The following is a 22,858-nucleotide window of genomic DNA, read 5'->3' as shown; positions in this document are numbered from 1 at the left end:
AAGGGGTCTTCTCATAAACTGGAGACACTAGATGTTAATGCTAAGGATTATATACCAGGAGCTAAACAGATATTATTTATGATTTACAAGAACCCTATGAGGAGGGCTGTATTTCCTACACTTCACAATTGAGAAAATGAGGCTGTGGAGGCTAAATGACTTGCACCAGGCTACAAGTGAAGCCAAGATAAAATCCTAGTCTGCCTGGCTCCAAGCCTCAGGCCAGCGGTGCAATCCCAGGTCTATCCTCAGCTGTGTGACCTCACACACAGGACTTCTCAGAGCCTGTTTCCCAGACACAACCTGGGGGCCCCTCCCTAGAGAGCACTTCTTCCTCTCAGGGGCCGGCCTGAATTATACTACCCAGCCCCCTCACCCCCCCCAACACCCCACACCCCCAGCCGCACACCCTGCCTTTCCCTGGGGCAGCCGATTGGCCGAGCAGTGACACCTGACCCAAGCTGGGCCAATCAGATCCTTTCTCCTGGGGAATTTGGTTGGAATCCAGTCACATGGCCAACACTGGCCCTCAGACAGGTGAGGTGATGTAGTGGCTGAGAATGAAGTAGGGGAAACAGCCCAGGGAGAAGGGAGAGAAGCGTCAACTCTGGACGTCCAGGTCCTGATCCTTTGGTATCTGTCACCCGTCCCCTTCCTGGGGAGTTCCAGATGAAGCTCCACGTAAAGCTTAGGGTGATGCAAAAGACTATTCATTGTATCTTACATCCTATGCAGGTGTAAGATAGACCCGGGTTCAAATCCCCGCTTTGCACCTGGCTCTGTGCTTTTAGATGAGTTGTTTAACCCATTTCCCCTATTTTAAAAAATAGGAGTACTAAGTTCCTCTGTCAGAGGACTTTTCAAAATAGAAAATGTAATTGGAGATCCTTGCCCAGTACCTGACGCAGCAGGGTCTCCACACCTGGCTAGTGCTTTTATGATTATTCTTGTTAACTGTTGTTATTATAAAACACAACAGTTAACGAGAATAGGTGAAAAAATAGGAAATTGAAAAGGTAGGAAAAGCCAGCAGTAACGTCAATCAACTCTTGACTTTTCAATCTTGACTCCTCAGTCAACACTTTGCAGTTTATCCACAAACCACTTTTTGCCATCCACTGACTTTTTTCCACCCTAAGTCTCTACATGCTTAGGAGAGACAGAATTGCTTTATTATGGACTAAAGCCTGGCAATTATGAAAAGAGAGGGGCTTACAGCTAAAATCATGTATAGTGGGTATGACTTTCATTCCATGATCTTAGGTGTGCAGGAAAGGTCATTCTTTATTTTTATTTATTTATTTTTTTAATCAAACTAAACCTGGCTCCGCGCACACTCCCTGCAAGCTGGCTGGAAATTTATCCCTGGCCACTTTTTGTGGGTCTCCAGGAGCATTCACAGGGCGCCGCTGATGTCTGGTTCTCGCTAGCTATAGGAGGACAACACTTCCGGTCCCTTGGAGACCACAGCCCTGAATCCTCCAGGCACAGCTGGGTTGAGATCTTTGCTAAGGCCTGAAACTTCCATCCAACCCCTGCACGACCTTGTGGCCATTTCCTTTGAGGGCTACCACCCCTGGGCTGCTGTCCTGTTACTTTTAGGGACCTCAGAATTCCACATACCCCTTTCCAATCTCAGGGAATTGGACCTTATCATCATCTCTCCCTGAGTCAGCCTCCCCACCTGAAGTCACTGCCTCCCTCTCCTTCCCTCTGGAACGAGCTAGTACAATGCTTCTCAAGGCATCGTCCTGGTTCAGCTGCGTCCCCATCTTCCTGGTCCTTGTTAAGAAAACGCATTCTCAGGCCCCTCCCCAGACCTGTTCAATCAGATCCTCAGAGGGAGAACCTCAGCAATCTGTGTTTTAACAAGCCCTGCAGAGTATCCTGGGACATGCTTAAGTTTGAGAACCACTGGTCTGGTTTGGGCTTGGAAACAAAAGCAAAAAAGGGGGAGTTGTCTTGGGGCATCTTCAGGTTCTAGGCTCCCCTACATAATACTCTCCCACCTGGCAAGTAAACAGCAAACACCAGAGCAGCAGGCTAGGGAGGGGACAAAGGATGGGAGCAGCAGGTACGGCAGTGCGGGCTGTGCATTGCACAACTCCAGAGGGAGCCATCTGCTCAGGGAATTGCACAGGATGGCAGTCAGGTAAGGAACAGCATGCAGCCCAGGAGCATAAAAAGGGCTCTTAGGATCATTGAATAAATGGGTTTTGGAGACTCAGTCTCTAGTAAGGAACAATTGGGACTATAGAAACAACAGAAAACCTGAACTCAGCCCCCGCCAGCACCATGTTTGTGGACAACACATATCATTGGGCAAACAAACAAAATGCATTATTCAGGGGTTCTCATGCTCAAATACAGGAGTGGCATGAAAGGGGAAGGCTGGAGGGCACAGACCATGTAAAGGTGCAGACCCTACCCAGCCCCAGCCATTGTTGCCATGTGGGAACCTGGGCTCAATCTTGCCAGATCCTCCAATGTATTGTTTTAAACCAGAAATCCATACATTTACGTGCACACTCCTGAAATCTCTTCAACGATTATAGATTCTGATTTTTTTAATGTGTTGTCATTATATCCAGAATATATAAATAACTCTCAAAACTCAATAGTGAGAAAACCAGCCCAATTAAAAACAAAGTAAGCCAAAGATTTGGGCATTTCACCAAAGAGGATGCATACAGCTGGCAAACAAGCACATGAAAAGATGCTTCATCTCATGAACATTAGGGAGAGGCACATTAAAACCGTGAGATGATGCTACATACCTTCTAGAATAACTAAAAGAGGTTTTAAAAAAATGACTATTCCAAATGCTGGGAAGGATGTGAGGCAACTAGGACCCTCTTACAGTGCTGGTGGGAGTGCAAAATGGCACAGCCATGTTGGAAAGCAGTTTGGCTATTTCTCCTGAAGTTAAGCATACACTTATTATACAAACTCAGTGATCCAGCTTCTAGTTAGTGCCCTAGAGAAATGAAAACATGTTCGCTCAAAAGCCTGTATGTGAATTTTGTAATAGCTTTACTCATAATCACCCAAAACTGGAAATAATCCACATGTCCCCTGTATTAGTTAGAGTTCTCTAGAGAAACAGAATCAACAGGGAACACTTGCAAATATAAAATTTATAAAAGTGTCTCAGTGACCGTGGGAACGCAGAGTCCAAAATCCGCAGAGTAGGCTGTGAAGCCAACGATTCGGATGGAGGGTCTGGACGAACTCCATAGGAGAGGCTCACCAGCCGAAACAGGAAGAGCCTGTCTCTTCTGAATCCTCCTTATAAGGCTTTCGGTGATTAGATTAAGCATCACTCATTGCAGAAGACATGCCCCTTTGGCTGATTACAAATGGAATCAGCTGTGGATGCAGCTGACATGATCATGATTTAACTCTATGAAATATCCTCATTGCAACAGACAGTCCAGCACTTGCCCAACCACCACTTGACCAAGTTTACACATGAACCTGACCATGGCATCCCCCAACTGGGGACCATTCGTGCAGCAGAATTGTACTCAGCAATAAAAAGTAGCATGCTGCCTCGGCATGCAGCCAAATGACTGACTCTCAAATGGATGAGCTGAGGGAAAGAGCTCTGCCTCTGAAGACTCCAAGGTCTGATTCCTTTCCTGTGGCATTCTGGGAAAGGCAAAACTATAAAGGCAAAAATCAGATCAGTGGCTGCCAGGGGCAGGGATTGACTAAAAGGGTTATTTAGGGAATCATGGAAAAGATCTGTATGTCAATTGAGTTGGTGGTTTGTCAACATCACAGAACTGTGTACTCAAAAGGGGAAATGTTCCTGTGTGCACATTATCCAGTAAAATTATATCTTATACAAATAACCCCTTAATGAAAAATCACTTTGTGGGCCAAACAGACATCACCACAAGCTGAATCCAGGGTGGGGTCTGCTGGCCCCTGCCAACCCTGCACTTTCAGTTAGGATAAACAAGGAAGGAAGGGGAGAGTGTGTTCCCTGTTCTCGGGAGCGGGCACGGCAGAGAGGTGAGTCCTCTGGGGCAGCTCTTTTCTCTGTTGCCCACGGGACAAGATGCCACTTGAAGCAAAGAAAAACGTCCTCACCTGCAACAATTTTGGAAAGTCTCAGTGGAGGGAATCCGAGGTGGACTCAAGTGGACTCCCAGGTTGGAGCCCACCTGCGCCCCTCACCTTGGGTAATCCTGCTATGTCTTGAGGTCTGGGTCTCCTGGAGGCTCCTGGGAGGACCTGTTGAGACAGGGGATGCGAAAGGGCCCTGGCTTAGCGAGGGACAAGACAGGCAAAAGAGTGTGGAGAGAAACGCCCAGGGGTGGGACAGGACACCAGTGGTGAGTGAAAAAATAAAATGTTTTATAATACAACTGTTGGCCGTGGTGGTGGTGAGAGTGGAAACTGTGGTGGCACCTTGCAGCCCAGCCTTCATCCCTGGCTGTGCCTGGAGTCTCCTGAACAGCTCTCAATAACCCCCAAGCCTGGGCGATGCATCAAACAATTTAGCCAGCACCTTGGGGGGTGAGGGAAGGTGTCCGGTATTAGAAATTTTTTTTTTTTAAGAAAGTGCTTTTTAAACGAAGAGCAAGCATTCACTTCCCAGAACCTGCCTATGCCAAAAAAAAAAAAAATGAAGCAAACAACAACAAAAGATTTGTGTACATGTATACATATATGTGTCTATTTATATATAGTTGATCCTCATTATTCACAGTAGCTTAGTTATGTTCTCTAAAGTTGCAGCAAACACTGAATTAGCAAACAGAGAACTGAGGCTCCTAGTGGAAATACAGGATTAGGTTCTTATGACTCCCTGGTCACAACATTTTCATCAATCGATCAATATATAGCCTTGTTTTATACATATTTCTGTTTAAAGAAACTTATTTAGCATATGCATTGTTGATTGCATTAACACTGAACTCACAGCCAGCAGCACTGTAACTCATGCCTGAATGAAGCTTATCTAGCACACGTGTTTTCTCCGTTAGGCGTATCACAGCCTTCTTGCACTTAGGAACACTAGACAGCACTTCAGTGCTACGCTTGTGGCCATTTTAAACAGCCAAGTCATCTACGAAAAGCACAGAAATACTAAAAGCGTGACACTAAGCATACTGCAAAAAGGACACATCTTTCCAGTGTGAAAGCAGGAACAAGAAGACAAAGCATCACCTTGTCCTCCCTCAGCTGGAAAAATGTGCCAGACAACTCAAATTTTTCACTACTCTATGCATGTCCGCAAATGACCACAAAAGCCACATGGATTTATTCTGAGGTTACAAATAAGTTTTAATAGGTAGGTGAATTCACAAGCACAGAATCCACAAATAGTGGATCACCCCAGATCACAAAGATCAACTGTGTGTCCATGTGTGAGACGCTTTAATGCCTGTTCACCCTCTTCTTCCTCCCTAACCTATGTTCAGGGCTAAATAAATGGGTCTCAGAGGGAGTCTGGGCTCCAGCCCTGGGATGAATCTTGATTAGTTGAAATCTGTTGTGACAATTCTGTTCCACCCTCCAGTGATTGGGGTAGAACCAGCATTTTGTCAATTCTGGTCCAAGGAGGTGAGAGTTGACTTGGAGGAGGGGGTAATTCTTAGAGAGGGTATATTTTCCTCTAAGAGAGGCAAATGAGAGAAACTCAACCATCTTACTGCCCCTGGATGATGACATATGAAACATGTGATGCTTAGAGGGGCTGCAGCCTTCCTAGGGCCATGAGGATGCTCAGGGCAGTGGAGAAAACAAAGGGACAGAACTGGGGGCCTAGGCACTGCAGGTCAATGTGGAGCCATCCTGCTACTGGGCTGCTTTCATGTGACATAGTAAATGTCGGTAGTCCACTGGAACCCACTACTTTGGGTTCTCTGTTTCGTAAAGCTGACAGCATCCTGTGACCTCCCAGAGAAAGGTCAAGGAAAGTGGAGCAGCCAGGACTGCAGCTGCTGGAAGTTCAAGATGGCAAACTGCTATGGGTGACTGCTGAGCGGGACTCCCTAGCCGTCTGTGGAATTGGCCTGGCCTGAGAATTTCTCAGGACTCAAAGCCACTGGTTGCTTCACCTCTGTATGTCCAGAAGCCCCGTTGGCACCTGTATGTTCAGGGAAACAGATCAATGTACAGAGTCTGTGAGTCACAAGATCTGACTATTCTGGGAGCTCACCAGCCCTCATCTACCAAAAATAGGAAGGCCTCAGCTGAGCCTTCAGCTTCTTGAGAGTGGGACAAGAGTGGATTATGTTTCCTCTGACCTCATGGACCTGGCAGAGAGGTAGGAAACACCCAAAGGGAGATTTCTTTTTGTTTTAAAATGTTTTTATTATAAACAATGAACAAACATATAAACATTCTTGACATACAAACATTCTTGACATGGTTACAATTGATGGCTCACAATATCTTCACATAATTCTGTATTCATCACCATGATCATTCTTTTGAACATTTGCATCACTCCAGAAAAAGAAAGAAAAAAGAAAAAACTCATACATGTCATACCCCTTACCACTCACATTCATTGACCACTAGTATTTCAATCTATTCAATTTATTTTAACCAAAGGGGGATTTCAAGGCCCCTACTTTGCATGGAAATTAAGAGCCGCCCAATTTGAGGGCAGAGCTGCAATGAAAACAGAAATAAAGTGCCTCAGAATGACACCTTCAGTTCTCAGGGCCCTGGGCCTCCATGTGCTAAAAACACGGGTCTGTAGCAAGGAATCTCCTGGTGGCAGCCAAACACCAGCTCAGCCCACCTTCCAGAAGACACCCGGTACCTGCTCCTAAGGTGCCCAGTCCAGGCGAGGAACGACAGGGTCCCAGCCCCAGGCTCAGAGGATTCAGGAGCAACAGAACATCCAAAGGAAGGAGCTTCTAGCAAATTGGGCCTCAGTGTCCTCCTCTGTAAAATGGGACTCCATAGCGCTAACATCACAGGAGATTTGTGAGGCGTCAACGATTTATAACATGCCGGGCACACGGTTGGTGCACACTGATGGTGATTTCCTTACCTAGCCTCCAGGTGACAAGTGACCCAATTCCTGGGAGGACCTGCTAATTCCCTCCTCAGCTGACCAGTCTTGCCCAGAATGGGATTTCCTGGAAGAAAGTCCTTTGCTGCAGCCATACCCTTTTGAAAGGACAAACACGAAGAATCTTGGAGTGGGCCATGGGGTTGGATGTGGACTGGTTCTCCATTTGGAAATGGGGACAAAAATGATGAGAACAGGGAAGGAGCAAGTGGTCCCAGGAAGGAGGGGTCAGGAGGGGGAGGGGGATAGAAAGGTGGCTGAGAGAGACCTCAAATGACAAGCCAGGAGCCTGGAGATCAGCGTTGTAGAGCGTTCAGGATCCAGACTTAAGAGTCAGTAACAAATAGCGCACCATAAAGTACCCTCGCACACATTAGCTATGGCTCCTATGTCAGCTTCATGGGGACTATATTTACTTCCATCTCTCAGATAGGGGAGCTGAGGCCCCAGAACTCACACATCCCTAGTAACTAATAGACCAGGGACTCAAACCCAGTCTTACAAGACAGAGCTGTTGCCAGGGCCACATGGATTGAGGTCCCAGCTCCACCACTTTTAGTACTTGGCTGACTAGGAAAGTCCTTGGTCCTCTCTTGGGCCTCAATTTCCTTTCCTTGTTGATGATTGGAGGGTCTCCCAGGTCCCAAAGCCCTGGATCCCAGAACTGCATAGCATCCCAGCACCAGCTCCCCCTCCACTCTGGGTCTGGCTGCTTCTGCAGGATGCTTACTCCAGCCATGCTTAGCACTGACCCCCAAGCTGCCTTGTCCTGGACTAACAATGGCCAGGCCCCTCTGCCGCGGGGAGTAACCCCAGTTCTGAGCACTCAGCTTTCTGGAAGAATGACCCCATTCTTTGTGCTCGTAGGTGTCCCCAGCTGCCCCAGGCTGCTTCCTCCTCTATGCCTGGGCTGACCACTCTGCAGACAATGTTCCAGGGACAGGCTGGACCCCCTTCCCCTGCCCAGCCCTCCCCATACCCCAGCACACACCCCAATACACTACCCCCACCTCACACCCCAATACACAGCTTGCTCCCCCGTACCCCCGAGGCATCAGGCATCTGCTAGCCTCTGGGAATCTGTGGCTGCCAAGACAGAGACAGCAGGGGTGGGGAGAAGGGGGTCTCTAGCCTCAGAGGCCCAGGGCCTCCCCCCCCCCCCCCCCCAATGAACCTCCAGAACCCCCAGGGTCTGCCCAGGTTGCTTGGGAAACCACTTCAGGTCATTTGAGATGATTAGGAGTCTCAGCTCTGTTTGGAGCGAAACAACTTGAAGAAACACACCCCTGTCTGTCAAAGTCCATCAAACAGAGTTCTCCTGGAGGCCTGGCAGTCAGAGGCACATCTCCCAGGGGCTTCCTCTTCTTTTCTGCTTTGTTATTCAGTTCCACAAGTATTTATCAAAAGAGCTTTACCGGGATTGGCATCGGTGTCAGGGAGGGGGGTGAGGGAGGAGGGGACGTGGGGAGGAGGGAGAGAACCCTCGAGAGGGACCAGACATAGATACTTCCCGTCCCCAGGGCTCACCTCAGAGCAAAAGGTGTCTGCCATCTGCACTACAAGGAGCCTTCCGGAGAGTGGCTGCTGGCGACCGTCATTTCTAAGTGGTCCTGAGAACGGAAAGGAAAGCGCGATACTGCCAGCAGTCCTCTTCTTACAGGGGGAGATGGCAGTTCTCATCCTTTTCTAAGTTTTCCAATTTGGTACCATGAGCAATTATTATTACCTTTGAAATTGGAGAGCAAGCGTCTATGCGTTTATGGTTTTCAACATGGAGATGATTAGGGGCAGCTATAAACGTAATTCTGCTCATTATGTGGGTGATGATGGTTGAAAGAGGAAGCTGAGGGCGGTGTATGCCACTAGAAAGAAAGCTTGAGGATTAAACATGGGACTTCACAACACAGTGAGCCCTGTTATGGGTGATGATGGTGATTAACAGTACAAATATAAGAATGTGCTTGCATAAACAAGAACAAATATGCATCCCTGTTAGAGGAGTTAATAGTAGGGTGGTGTGCGGGGAAAAAAATGCATCTCATGCAAACTATGGACTATGGTTAACAGTAATATTTTCACGTGCTTACATCAGCTGTAAGAAATGTACCATACCCAGGCTAGGGGTCAACAATGGGGGGATGGGGGGGGAATTGGGTTTTTCTTTTTGGAGAAATGAAAATTTTTTAAATTGATTGTGGTGATGAATGCACAACTCTGTGATTATACCGTGAGCCATGCCCACTTTGGATGGGTTGTATGAGATGAGAATAGATCTCAGTAAAACTATTTTTTTTTTTAAAAAAAGTTATTCTGCTCATTTAAAAATTCAGACAATAGCAAAAAAAACAGCAAAGAAAGTGAAAACCACCCACAATCACTTGATCGGACAGGAAAATCTTGTCCTTTGTCTGACCCATAGCAATGTAAAGCTGAAAGAGGCACTGAGACAGGCTGGTGCTGAGCTGTGAACTTTCTCTCCCAGGGACAGGGCTCTGGGTACCCCCCCTCACCCCCACCCACAGCCTGGGGTCTGGGGACATGTGGGAGCTGTGAACATTGGGTTCCCCAGCCTGGCACCCCAGAACCACATTCCAGGGGAGGTCGTGAGCTCCCTGTTAGTAGAGGAAGTTAGCAAGTGCTGGACCATACCGTCTCACTTGCTGGAAGACAGAGATTCCCAGACATTGGCTATCATGGAACAGTGGAATCTTCTCCAGTTTTGGCTAATCGGTATGATATTGCCAATTTTTAGGGCTTGTCTTTTTTACCAAGCAATGACATTTAAAAAAAGAAATCAGCAACTACTATGACCAGGATTCCATAAAAGAATAGACATTTGAAACCCAAAATAGGAAGGATTAACTCTCAGGATAAAAGAAGGCTTTGTGAAAACCTCGTATGCTACCCTTGATTTTCTTATTTTGCCCCAGACAGGGAGCATCCCTTGGGCCGTGCTGGAGATGGGTGCTAGGGGATTCTGCCGTTCAGAAACAGGATGGGAAACATTGGTTATTTTTTTCTCTCTCGACCTCAGTTTCCCGATTTGTCCAGCATTTGTCTTGTTTTAAAATTCTAAGTCCTCTTCGCCACCTCCTCCCCCACCCCATATTGTTCCTCTTTTTATTTTTTACAGTGTCAAACAGCTTTGCCCCAGTGGTCACCTGCTCTGTAGATGGCATCACACCCCCCACAAAGACATGTTCAGGCCCTAACCCCAATCCTATTGCTTTAACTCATTTGCAGACAGGCTCTTTGACAATCCTGTTAAGATGAGGTCAGACTGAACCTAGTACGGCTCAGATCCTTAGAAGCAGAGGAAATCTGGACGTGGAGGTAGAAGTCAGAGACAAGACAGTTGGTCATACGACAGCAGGCAGTGGTCACCATCAAGCCCCCACTAGAGCACTCCAGGCTTCAGGGAAGGCAAGGCCTTCTCGCCTCCAAACCATGGACCAGCACATTCCTGTTGTTAAGCCACCCAGCCCAAGGTAATGGCTATAGCAACTCTGGCAAACTAAGCCACCTTCCCATGCCCCGTATCTCACAGGGTGTCGAGAAGCATCAGTGCCTGCACAGACCAGTGCAGTGACAACGTGGGAGAAGCCAAGGGATGGGGAGGCTGGAGGAAGGCAATGGGAGAAGGGACAAAGCAGCAATGTCACAGACAGGCAGGTCCTGAGAAGGAGGCGAAAGAGAGCAAGAGGGGAGATGAAGCAGGGGGAAGAAGAGGCAGGGACCTGCTGGAAATGGATGTCTCTGCAGTGCTCTAGAAAGGGGTGGTGAGAACATTTCCTGAGATAGACATTTTTCAATGGGTTTCCTGAGTGTCCAAGCCACCCCTTGTCAGGCTATGGGGTTAGCACACAGGAGGCGGACCAGCAGGAACCCCGGATTGAAAGGTGGGAGAAGGGAGTCCCCCACCTTGCCCTACCATTCCTGGCTCCTCGGCATCACCTCGGGACCCCATGGGAGGTGCCCTGAACACCCCCAGTGGAGGCCTATGCTCGCGGCCTGGGGTCTCTCAGGAACACAAGAAGGGAGCAAAGAGGGCTCCGGCACCAGGCTTCTGTCTCCGGCACCCTCGCCTTCAGCACACTCACACCGTCTCCCCAGGGTCTCAGGCCCCTTCATCAACTGATAAGCCCAGCCCTGGAGATGGCTGCCGAGGTGGGTTTGGACCATCTGGCTCAATCATCCCTCACTCTCCGGAGGCCAGAGAAATGAAGTCAGCAACTTGGCGGCTGAGCTGAAACCATCAGGACCAGACTACTGATAATAATCATTGTAAGACCCATGTGTTGAGTATTCTGTTCTGCCATCTCTCACTCTGGGATTGAAGCCGGAGGGCTGGACAGGAACCGCCGGACTGGAGCCCTGAGGCCTGGGGCGGGAAGCGGGAGCGGGGGAGAGAGGAACATTCCAGCACCTCTCCGCTCGTCCCTCGTGGGCAGCTTCGTGCACGCCCGGAGCCCGCTTGGGGGCGGACAGTCAGAACGTCTCCGAAAGTGGACATTTTTAAGCAGTTAGATATTCTATTCTTCCCAGCCCCGCAACCCACCCCCACCCCTCCCGGCAAGCGGATAACAGGAAACAGCCAAAGCTTCTTAACTTTTCTTTAATCTTCCTCTCTCTGGTGAACTGAAAAAAAAAAAAAAAAAATCAAACGATAATTGTCTGGGTGATCTCATTATTGTCAACAAAACCCAAGCCTTGAAGTCCGAATTCACTAAAACGCTGACACATGAAACACAAAAGGAAACTGTGCTTGCATGTTGCTCGATAAATAAATAAGGCAGGCAGGAGCTCCGCGCAGGCCTGGCACCCAGAGGGACCTGCCGGGAGTCATCGCGGGAGCAGGCCGGGAGCAGGGCAGCTGGGAAAAGCCAGGCCTTGGGGGTCAGGTCCCACCCTTCCTGTTTGCATCGGTCTGGGTCCCGGCAGGAAACAGATGGCACCTTCCAGAGGGTACCTGAGGAGAGTTTAATGGTGGGGCTCTTTACAGGGAGAGGGGAGGCGAGGGCCCCCGGGGCTAGCAGAGTGGAAAGCCGTTACCACCACTAGGGCTGAAAGCAAAAGGAGACTTAGCCGTGACCAGAGCCCCGAGGGAGTGATGTCTGCAGAGGGCCGCCTGAGAGGGCTGTGTCCTTTTGGGAAAGGAATGCCACCATCGCCAAGCTGTGACCCACCGGGGGAGGCGACCAAGGAATGAACAGCCTCGCAGCTCTTTCCTGCTCCCTTCTGATCTCCTGTGAGTGGCCCCCATGGGCCAAACCCAAGTAAAGGCCAGAGGGCAGGTGTGCCCAGGAGGCACAGATGCAGAGGTCAGGCTGCCCTGAGCACAGAGCACCCCACCCAGGCCAGCCTCACGTTGGGGAAGCTCATAGCCATCCCCAAGCAACACTCCAAACCTCAGCATCTGGCAAGTTCCAGGCTTGCAGAGCAGGTTCTCGTTGGATGCCAGGAGGTGGGCCTGGAGAGAGCCAGGGCGGAGCTGGTGGACGGGCTGCTTCTTTGGTTTGGGGGCTGGGTGGGGAGTGTATTAGTTTCCTAGAAGTGTTGGAACAATGTACCACGAAGCTGGTGGCTTGAAACAATAGAAATGTGCTCTCCCGCGGTTCTGGATGTTAGGGGTCTAAAATCAGGGTGTCAGTGGGACCACGCGCCCTCCAAAGGCTCTAGGGAAGAACGCTTCCTTGCTGTCATGGGTTGAATTGTGTTCCCCAGAAAGATATGTTGACTTCCTAACCCCCAGCACCTCAGAAGGTGACCTTAGTTGGAAATAGGCTCATTGCAGATGGAACTGGTTAAATTAAGATGAGGTCATATTAGGCAGGGCAGGTCCCTAATCCAACAGGACCGGCACGTTTAGAAGAGGGAGAGCAGGCACGGAGAGGAGAAGGCTGCATGGAGATGGAGCGAAGGCCCGTGGGACAGAGGCAGAGGCTGGAGCGCTGCAGCCACACGCCAAGGACCCAAGGATTGCCAGCCATCGCTAGAAGCCAGAAAAGGCAAAGGAGCAGTCTGCCCTCCAGGTTTGAGAGGGCACAAGGCTCTGCTGACATCTGGATTCCAGACTTCCAGCCCCCAGCACTGTGAGGCAATACATTTCCATTTCTTTCAAGCCACCTAGTTTATGGCACGTTGTCACAGCCACCCCAGCAAACCAAGGAGGTGCCTCTTCCAGCTTCTGGGGCTTCCTGGTGTCCCTCGGCTTGTGGCAGCAGAACTCTAATCTCACCTCCCTCTTCACAGGCCTGCCTCCTGGAGTCTCCTCTGTGTGTTCTCCTGCGTGTCCTCTCCTCTGCTTACAGGAACACCAGCCATGGAGTGCATTTCCTAATTTAACTTATATGGACAGTTTAATCGAACCCCATAAGTACATGGAATCTTGAATAGGGCATGAGATTTTGTAGGTTTGTCCAGGTTAATGTGATACCCTGATAAATCCCAGAGTGATTTAAAGAGTGAATAAAGAAGTATTTGCAAAGTCCCCTTGGGGGAATGGGGAGAAAGGGGGAAAAAATTAACTTCCCCATTTGGAGAATTCCCGATATTCTCGCAAGCAGTGAGAACAACCACATCAATAGGCTGAACCCTCAATCTTGGAGTTTGTCTCTATGAAACTTATAGGCTAAACCTATTTAAAATTAGGCCTAAGACCTCTCTCTCTCTCTCTCTCTCAGCCAGCATGACAAACAAACTCACTGCCCTCCCCCTCTCTACGTGGGACAAGACTCCCAGGGGTGTGGACCTTCCTGGCAACATGAGACAGACATCCTAGAATGAGCTGGGGCTCAGCATCAAGGAATTGAGAAAACCTCGACTGAAAGGGGGAAGAAAGAAATGAGGCAAAATAGAATGTCAATGGCTAAGAGATTTCAAACAGAGTCAAGAGGTTATCCTCAGGTTATTCTTACACATTATATAGATATCCCCTTTTTAGTTAAGGTATATTGGAGAGGCTGGAGGGAAGTGCCTGAAAATGTAGAGTTATGTTCCAGTAGCCACATTTCTTGAAGATGATTGTATAATGATACAGCTTTCACAATGTGACTTGTGTGATTGTGAAAACCTTGTGTCTGACACTCCTTTTATCTGTGGTATGGACAGATGAGTAAAACATATGGATTAAAAATAAATAAATAATAAGGGAACAAATGTTAAAATAAATTTAGTAGATTGAAATGTTAGTGATCAATGAAAGGGAGTGGTAAGGGGTGTAGAAAAAAATAGGGGAAACAAATGCTAAAATATATTGGGTAGATGGAAATATAGCAGTCAATGAGAAGGAGGGGTAAGGGGTATGGTATGTATGAGTTTTTTTTTCTTTTTTCTCTTTATTTCTTTTTCTGAAGTGATGCAAATATTCTAAGAAATGATCATGGGATGAATATACAACTGTGTGATGATATTATGAGTTATTGATTATATACCAAGAATGGAATGATCATATGGTAAGAATGTTTGTCTTTGTATGTTGTTATGTTTAAAAAAATATTTTTTAATTAAAAAAATTAATTAGGCCTACGAGTCACCCCCAGAGAACCTCTTTTGTTGCTCAAATGAGGCCTCTCTCTCCTTCTCAGCCAACACAGTAAGCGAACTCACTGCCCTCCCCCTCTCTATGAGGGATATGACTCCCTGGGGTGTAAACTTCCCTGGCAATGTGGGACAGAAATCTTAGAATGAGCTGGCTCAGCATCAAGGGATTGAGAAAATCTTCTCAACTGAAAGGGGGAAGAGAGAAATGAGACAAAATAAAGTGTCAGTGGCTAAGAGATTTTAAACAGAGTTGAGAGGTTATTCTGGAGGTTATTCTTATGCATTATATACACATTCCCTTTTTAGCTTAAGATGTATTAGAGAGGCTAGAGGGAAGTGCCTGAAACTGTAGAGCTGTGTTCCAGTAGCCATGTTTCTTGATGATGAATGTATGATGATAGAGCTTTCACGATGTGACTGTGTGATTGTGAAAACATTGCGTCTGATGTTCCTTTTATCTACAGTATGGACAGATGAGTAAAATATATGGATAAAAAATAAACAGATAATGGGGGAACATAGGTTAAAATACACTGAGTAGATTGAAATACTAGTGGTCAATGAAAGGGAGTGGTAAGGGGCATGGCGTATATGAGTTTTTCTTTTTCTTTCTTTTGTTGGAGAGATGCAAATGTTCAAAAAAATGATCATGGTGATGAATACACAACTATGTGATGATATTGTGAGCCATTGATTGTAACCATGTCAAGAATGTTTATATGTCAATGTTTGTATGTTTGTTCACTGTTTGTAATAAAAACACTAAAAAGAACACCAGTCACAGGATTTAGCGTCCTACTCCAGTATGGTCTCATCTTAGGTCATAACAGCTGCAAAGAGCCAATTTCCAAATAAGGTCACATTCTGAGGTTCTAGATGGACACGAATTGAGGGGAGCTCCATTCAACCCATTCAGGGGGTAAACACAGAAAAGGTGTCCCCCATCTGACCACCTTGTCTACATGCCTTTTGGTCTTGATTTTAATGCCGTCTTACCATCAAAATTATCTTGACAAATGTCATGACAGCATATTTCCTATGACCCTATGGAAACAGTGACACTTTGGGAGATAGAGGTACGATGGGGAAGTCACTACTTCTCATCCCTTCCTGTCTATACTGTTAGAGACTCGCAGGGAAGACCAGGCTGGGCTGGAATCGGGGGTTGGGGGAGGCAATTCCACCAGCCCTGGGCCAGCACAGCTACGCACACCCCTCGTGGGAGCAGCTTGGTGACCCTGTGCCCACAAGCTTCTTCTCGCTGCCCCAGAGGCAGCTGTGGAGGGGACAGAGGTGAGAGGGTGTCTGGGCGTCAGGACATCTGAATGTTCTGCTTCTGCCTCCTCCTGGTTGCATGATCCTGAACTGACCCTTTGGGTCACAGTTTCCCCAGTTTACCAGGAACAGGAACTCTGCCCCTGACCTAGACCAGCCCACTATGCCCACACAGAGAAAAAGACCACTTCCTCCTGCTGCAGAGACCTCTCCTCTCTCTGCAACTTTCATCTGTCCAAAGGGGGCAAATGGCTGCTTCTATACCGAAAGGCTAAATGCTATTTTTTGTTTGTGAGGAAAGCTCATGAGCACCCTGGGTTTTTGCAAAGAGCCTCTCGCATGTTGTCACATTTGGTATTTTGCAAACAGCTCTCTCTGTTTTGCCTATTCAGCCATAGTATGAGCAGAAGGGATGAGGGAGGACCCAGACCCCTGCCCCCTCAACTGCAGCCTCAAGCCAAAGACTGTCCCAATCTCCCCCTTCCCTGCCTTCCTTTCTCCCCATGTTGTAGCTGCAGGCAAGTTAGTTCACCTCTCTGTGCCTCAGTTTCTGCTTCTGTAAAGTTGGGGTGCTGATGATAACTCTGTGAGTGAAAGCACCTACAGCATTTAGCACCTGGTAAGTGTTCAATGGGCATTAGAGCTTGTCACTGTCCTTCTTTCTGCCCCCAAGAATCGCTGAGGTGCCAGCCTCATGCTCTGCCCTCCTTCAGACTCGGCAGCAGTGGATTTCCTCTCCAAGGCCAGGTGGTTCTGGCACTTACCTTTGTCAGGTCACTGAGTGGACCCCCACCACGTCTTCTCCATCTTTCCTCTTCCCGTGCTCCAGTGTGAAAACATTCACCAGGAGTCTGTGGCAATGAGGCTGAAAAGGCCTTCTGTAAATGCAAAGGACTGCTTGCTTCCGAGGACCTAAGAAAATATGCTTATCTTTCCATCTATATATGCCTTGTCATTTGAATAGGTTCTAAACTCTTTGAGGACAAAGAATAAAGACAGGACGCTAATGTTTATTGAACACTGTGGTAGGCATTTCAAGTGGTTCCCAGTACCTGGTTTGCTTTTCCTTCCTGGACATCTAGAAAACTATACATCCCAGCTCTCTTGCTGTTAGGTGGAGCCTTATGACTGGCTCTGGCCAGTGAATTGAGAGCAGAAGTGTTCTACCTAATTCTCTGGTTACTCTCTTCCTCTGTCACAGTGAATATGGTCTCAAGTTGAAATAGAAGAGCCAGAAGATCAAAGCAGCATGGATATGTCATGCATAGAGGAAAACTGCCCCAGGGAGTGACCTGGTCCTGCCACAAAAATTGTGTCAGTGAAAAATAAACTTCTGTTGTGTTAAGCTACTGAGCTTTGGGGGATGTTTGTTACTGCAGTATGGCTTAGCCTGGACTGACTGATACAAGCACTATCATGTGCAAGTATTTTCACATACATAATTATCTCATTTGGACCTTGCAACAACCCCAGAGGCAAGTATTATTATTATCTCCATTTCCCAGGTGAGAAAACTGCGGATCAATTGCATTAGGTAATTTGCCCACAGTCAATAAAAAAGTAGACCTAGGAGTCGAACCTGATTTATTTGTCTCCTGAGCTCTGGGTCTTAGCCATTAGCTAGGTTCCACATTCAGAAAGGGTAAATTTGGGAGACAGGCGTGTAAATGGCCAACTAAATGTAGAAATGCCCCTGGTCAGTTTTGGGTCTTCGTTGAACAACTTATAACCCTTCAAGTGTGGCCTTCCAAAGTCTGGGGAAAAAATGTTCCCAGCTAAAAGTAGCTACACCAGAGGGTCCCAGCCAAAGCCCCAGCCGAGACAGTCTAGGCTGGCAGACTTCTCGAATGGCCTGGAATTCCTGCTGGCCAGGGTTGCACTGGCATGGAAGTGTTTACACTCGCCTCAAGTTAGTTCTCCCACGCCATTTAGAGCCCCAACCCATATTTGGGATGGAAAAGGAAAAATGATTCCCAGTGGGAATTCAAAAGCATCAGAAAAATTCCGCAGGGGCCCGTAGCCTCTCTCCGCATGGCCCAGAGTTCCGAGCATCAGGTCTCTTGGTCCCTCACACCTGGACCCGGAGCCTACAGGGAGCCCAGGATAGAAGGTCACAGACCTCCTCACACACCAGTTCAGAAGGAAGGGGTTTCTGGAAGGGCCTCTTGCAGGTCAGTGCAAGCCCAGAGCCAAATGAGGGGAAGAAACAAGAAAGATCTAATCTCTGTTTCTTATCTGCTGATACTGGGCCTTTATTTTTGCCTTCAGGGAGGTGCCATGTGATCGGATCACCTTCTCTGCAAGGAGCAGAAACCCAAAGAAAAGTGTGTGAGCGGGAAGAAAAATTCCCAGAAGACGCTGCAGCGACAGCACACACCCTTTCTCCAGGGCTCAAAACACCCAAAACAAACAGCATGTTGTTTGGATGGACATTAATGTGTGAAGAAACTATGCACGCACACTGACAAACACACACAAATTCTCTGATAAAAATACAGAATTTAGGAAAGTGCCAATCTGAGGGGCAGAGAGGATGGGTCGGGAGGAGGAGTTCATCCGGACTCGGGGTGAGCACACGTGGAGAGCTGACCCATTGGTAGCATTCTAGTTCCTGAGTTGAGTGATAGGTTCCCAGGTGTTTATTATTTTAATAAGTATGGCAGTGGCCTGTAAACCAAGGCTTATAATTAATCCAAGGCCATCTGCCTATGATTTGTTTTTATAGGGGGTCTGATTACAGCCAACACTTATTTGCCCTTTCTTGAGTGCCAGACACGGTCATCAGCCCTTGACGTATTAAGCCCATTTACACCTCACGGCAGCCTTATTAGATGGGTCTTAGTTTATGCCCATTTTACAGATGAAGAAACCGAGGCAAAAGAAGTTAAGTACCTTGCCCAGGAGCACACAACTAGTAAGTAGTAGGCAGCCAGGCTTTAGAGACCTCTATCTTAGCCCCTGCTCCAATAAGGATGTAAATTATCTCATATAACTACAAGCCCAGAGCTGCTGTAGGGTTAGTTGGTTCTGGGGCTCAACATCATCATCAAAGGCTCTGTCCTCACCATATCTCTCATATTCTCCCCACCGCAAGCCCACCCCCATGGCCAGGCTGTACTTGCAGCATTTTCAGGCAATCACAAGTAGTTCAGCAAAAAGAGGTGTTTCCTATCATGTGCTCCATTTTATTAGTGGGGAGAGCCCAGAAGCTTCCAGAGATTTCCCCTTAGGGCCACAAACCAAGCTGAATCCCATGCCCAGACCAATCACTGATCACCATCACGGGTTTACAGCATTCACAGTTTCACCCCCTGAGGCTGAAAGGGCAAATAGGAACCCCTGATGGGGACACAGCCAGAAATGTTTGTCTCTGCTACCATTTGAGTTTCTCTTGCAGGGCCTGTGAGAGGAAAAGGTGGTCAGCCCACTGGGCTGTGAGCTTCCTGGGGTCAGGAATCATGTCAGAGTCACACTGCCTTGTCTGCCCACCATGCCTAGTCAAGGCCTATCAAATAGTGGGCACCCATGGGTGGGTCAGTCCTGGGGCCTACCATGCCCCAGTCTCCTGCTGAAGGAGGAGGGGACAGACTGCCTGGTGGCTGGTATCTATCTACCCTACCTCTAGCCAGAGATGACTAGTCCAAAGTCAGGCATCTGACCCAAGGGATGCTGTGTCAAAGGCAGACAAATGCCCCCAATCGATGCTGATGCAAAGATCTTCTCCCCAACAAAAATGACAGTGATGTAGTGGGTGCCAACCCAGATCCCCTAGAAAGCAGTACCTGGGCCAAAACTTGCATGCTCATGCTTCATTTATTGATATAATTCCAGGGAAGTAGAGCAGGGCAAGGGACTGAGGATTGAGAGCAGATGGGGTAGTGTGGACTTGGACAAAGTCTGGTCCATCCAGCCAAACTGATTCTCCTCCCTTGGACTGGAAACAAGAAGGCAAAGACTTAGGAGTGGGAGCAGGTGCCAAGAGGCTGTGAGGGGGAAGGAGCCCCGAGAGTCCACGAGAGAGTGGAGGCCTTGGGTCAGCAGAAGACGACAGGTAGAGAGAAGGCCAGCAAAGGGAGGCAAGGGCTCCAACCACAGTTGGTGAGTCATGTTCAGAATGGTGCATCTGAGTAGAAGACATGCACTCCAAACTGAGGTGACCATAAGTCAGTCCACTCTGAGTGCCCTTCCAGTCCCAGGGTCCCCCAGTGCAGTATTCTACAACCTTGTTTTTGGAGTCACCAATGATTTTATAGACGTAAGTTGAATGCTCTGATCCTCAGAACCAGGACAGCTTCAGGCAAGGTAGTGGACATTGCAGAGAGGACTCCCCAGCCTCCACCTCCTTCACCTGGCCTAGTCCAGTGAGAACCAGGCCCCAGATTTAGAGTTGGGGAAGAGATTCTTGCTCTGAAGAGTGTGATGTGAAGCTGTGTGTCCCAGTGGGGCTCCTTCCATTTCGGCCACACAAGAGAAAGGCTTGGAGTACTGGGGCCAGATAAGAGCAGGGCCCCAAAGGGAGCCCAAGAAAGAAGTCAGTATCATGGCAGGTGGAATGGAGAGATGGCTTAGACAGAGAGAAACCAGGCCCAGTTCATTGCTTCAGTCTTAAGCTTTTCCAAATGTTTTCCTTCTTCTATCAAAAATTACCCATCCTTAGTACCAGCGGGGGCCTTTCTGGGAGATCAAACCCCATCTAACCAGCTAGGCTAGTTATCTGGTTAAGTGTAAAACTCAGGAGGAATATATGAGACCACCAGGACTCTCTTTCTTTGTGTGGGTGTCACCAGTGGAGGAAAAGGATGATTCCAGTTATCCAGCAGTAACGGGAGAGCCTAGAGAAGAACTTAAGTGCCCTGATTCTCAGGCCTGCAGCACTGGCCTTTCTGTGACCTGGTTTCTCAGATTCATCTTTCCACAGATGGCCCAGCTCGTCTGAGGGTCAGGAGACCCAATGCAGCAACCCCTGACTCATATGCCCTTAAGGAGAGGAATGGGCCTGGGGAACTCACAGCCCTAGGGGACTAGACAGGCCTACAGAGACATAGCCCAAGATTCCTTAAAGTGAAAATCCTTGGGAATTCCCATTCTGCAATCCCACCCATCAGTCCCCCAAGGGAACTTGGTGGAAGATTACTGCAGAGCTTCATGGCTCTCATGCCTCTCTCAGAAAACCCATGTAGAGTTCAGCTTCTCCATCCAGGCAAAACCCTCCAATTGCCTACTCTCAGGGCCTATCTTTGGGCCTTTCTCTGATAGCCGGGCTGGCTCATTCGGTACATGCATCACCCACCTCCTCCAGTGCCATAGCAGACATCACCTATCAATTCCCACTGAGCAAGATAAAGGCCTCAGAATCATTGCTGACACAGCCACCAGATGTCGGATCAATCAGTGTTGGCACTCGAGGTGAGATCTATTTCCCAGCTGTCATCTGTGCTACTCTAACACACTCTAGGATCTTGGGTGAATCTCTTCTCTCTTGTCCTCAGGTTCTTCACCTACAATATGGGACGATTTTTAATGTCCCTGCCAGCTCTATAATCCAGTGAATTCTATCATAGAGCACTGATCAATTCTGTTTTTTTTTTTTTGAATGCTGTATGGCAGAGTCATTTTCATTATTTTTCCATATGAATATCCCATTATTATAGTACAATTTTGTTGAATTTTTTTGTTTGTTTTTGTTTGTTTTGCTTGTTTGTTTGTTTCTTGGCAAGTGCATGGACCGGGAATTGAACCCGTGTCTCCCGCATGGCAAGCAAGAATTCTCCCACTGAACTACCCTCGTACCCCCAGTCAGTTCTATATTGTGGTTAACGCAGGGAAATTCTGTTGGCTTCAAAAGACGTTCTATGGAGTGTTTACTGTGTTTTGGCAGTGGCTCTGTATTTCCTCTCCTATTTGCCCCAGGGTAGGTTAGAGCATGACAGGCTCCAAAGGACAGTGGGGGACTGGCTGAGGCCCCCAGATTCCCTATCAACCCCAAGAAGCTAGACATCAGGATCGGACTATCCTCCAGGCAAGCCAGGTCACCAGTGCCCCCTAGGAACCATTTCCCACTTCTTGGAAGGCCCCAGAGCCAAAGTAGTCCTGATGCGTCTTTCTAGTGAGAACATTCCCTACCCGCCCACCACCTCCCAGCGGGAGAGAGCAGGGATTGACAGTGCTGCCCTCCCACTACCCCCCCCCATTCTCCTGTCCCCTGTCTTGGGAGGGCAGCCATATCATCCCTACAAGAATCCTAGAGAGTCTTTCTCATTTGCATGCCAACCAGCCAACCTGTCCTCTCCATCCTGCCTTGGGCCAGCCAGAAAAGGACGCGTCAGAAGATCAGAAGGAGGGGAGAGGACAGAGCCATTCGCTGGCCACCAAGAACTAGAGAAGAGAGAGCACTAAATCTTAGCTTCCACCAGGGAACTGCCTTAACAAGGGCGGTACCGAGCACGGTGCCGCAATTAACTGTGTGTCTGTATTTCCATCCCAAAAGCCCATTTCCAGAACTTTGTGATCCAGTCTTCTAAGAGAAGCTCAGGTTTAGAAACTTGGCATCGGCAGCCCCATCGGGGAGGGTGGCTGGTGTTCCCCTATTCTTTCCCCTCATAGCCACAGACGGGCTGAGTCTCTGGAGGTGGGAGGTGTGTGCTCTTCTTAAAAAGGGTGCCAATTGTGGGCTTGGTGCTCCTGGCCCTGCCTGGGTCCCCTGCCTGGGGTCCTTGGGAACAGCACCAACTTCCTTGGCAGAACGGGCATCTGTTGGTTTTATCTGACTGGCATCCATTCTCCATCATTCCAACAACTGACTTCTTTGGAGAAGCAACCCCAGCCTCAGGTGGTGGGAGAGGCCAACTTGCCCTCTGCCTCTTAAGAGGGGACCACGATCTAGGACTGACCGATCACGGCCTCCAGTCCCCCAGCTACAAAAACTAGTGCAGAGTTGGCCATGTGACCCAAGCTGGGCCAGTAAGACTCTGTGGCAGGACCTGGGGTGGGACAATCAGG

The 22,858-nt window shown here is 48.4% G+C and overlaps 1 long non-coding RNA gene across 2 annotated transcripts in view; it reads left to right on the top strand.

Annotated features, from left to right (window-relative positions):
• LOC143660288 (uncharacterized) overlaps positions 1 to 17,212 on the top strand; it is a 53,247-nt gene extending 36,035 nt beyond the window's left edge. Inside the window, exon 3 of one of the 2 annotated variants that reach the window (XR_013163918.1) lies at positions 17,061 to 17,212. This is a non-coding gene — a long non-coding RNA (uncharacterized LOC143660288). Of the gene's footprint in view, positions 1 to 13,725; positions 14,245 to 17,060 lie in introns of those variants that run through there. The other variant, XR_013163919.1, reaches the window with a different exon arrangement.
• Positions 17,213 to 22,858: the final 5,646 nt, after the last annotated feature.

The sequence above is a fragment of the Tamandua tetradactyla genome, chromosome 16, assembly GCF_023851605.1.
Source record: "Tamandua tetradactyla isolate mTamTet1 chromosome 16, mTamTet1.pri, whole genome shotgun sequence".
In the NCBI taxonomy this organism is placed as follows: Eukaryota; Metazoa; Chordata; class Mammalia; order Pilosa; family Myrmecophagidae; genus Tamandua; species Tamandua tetradactyla.
This window is presented reverse-complemented; position numbering and strand designations above follow the sequence as displayed.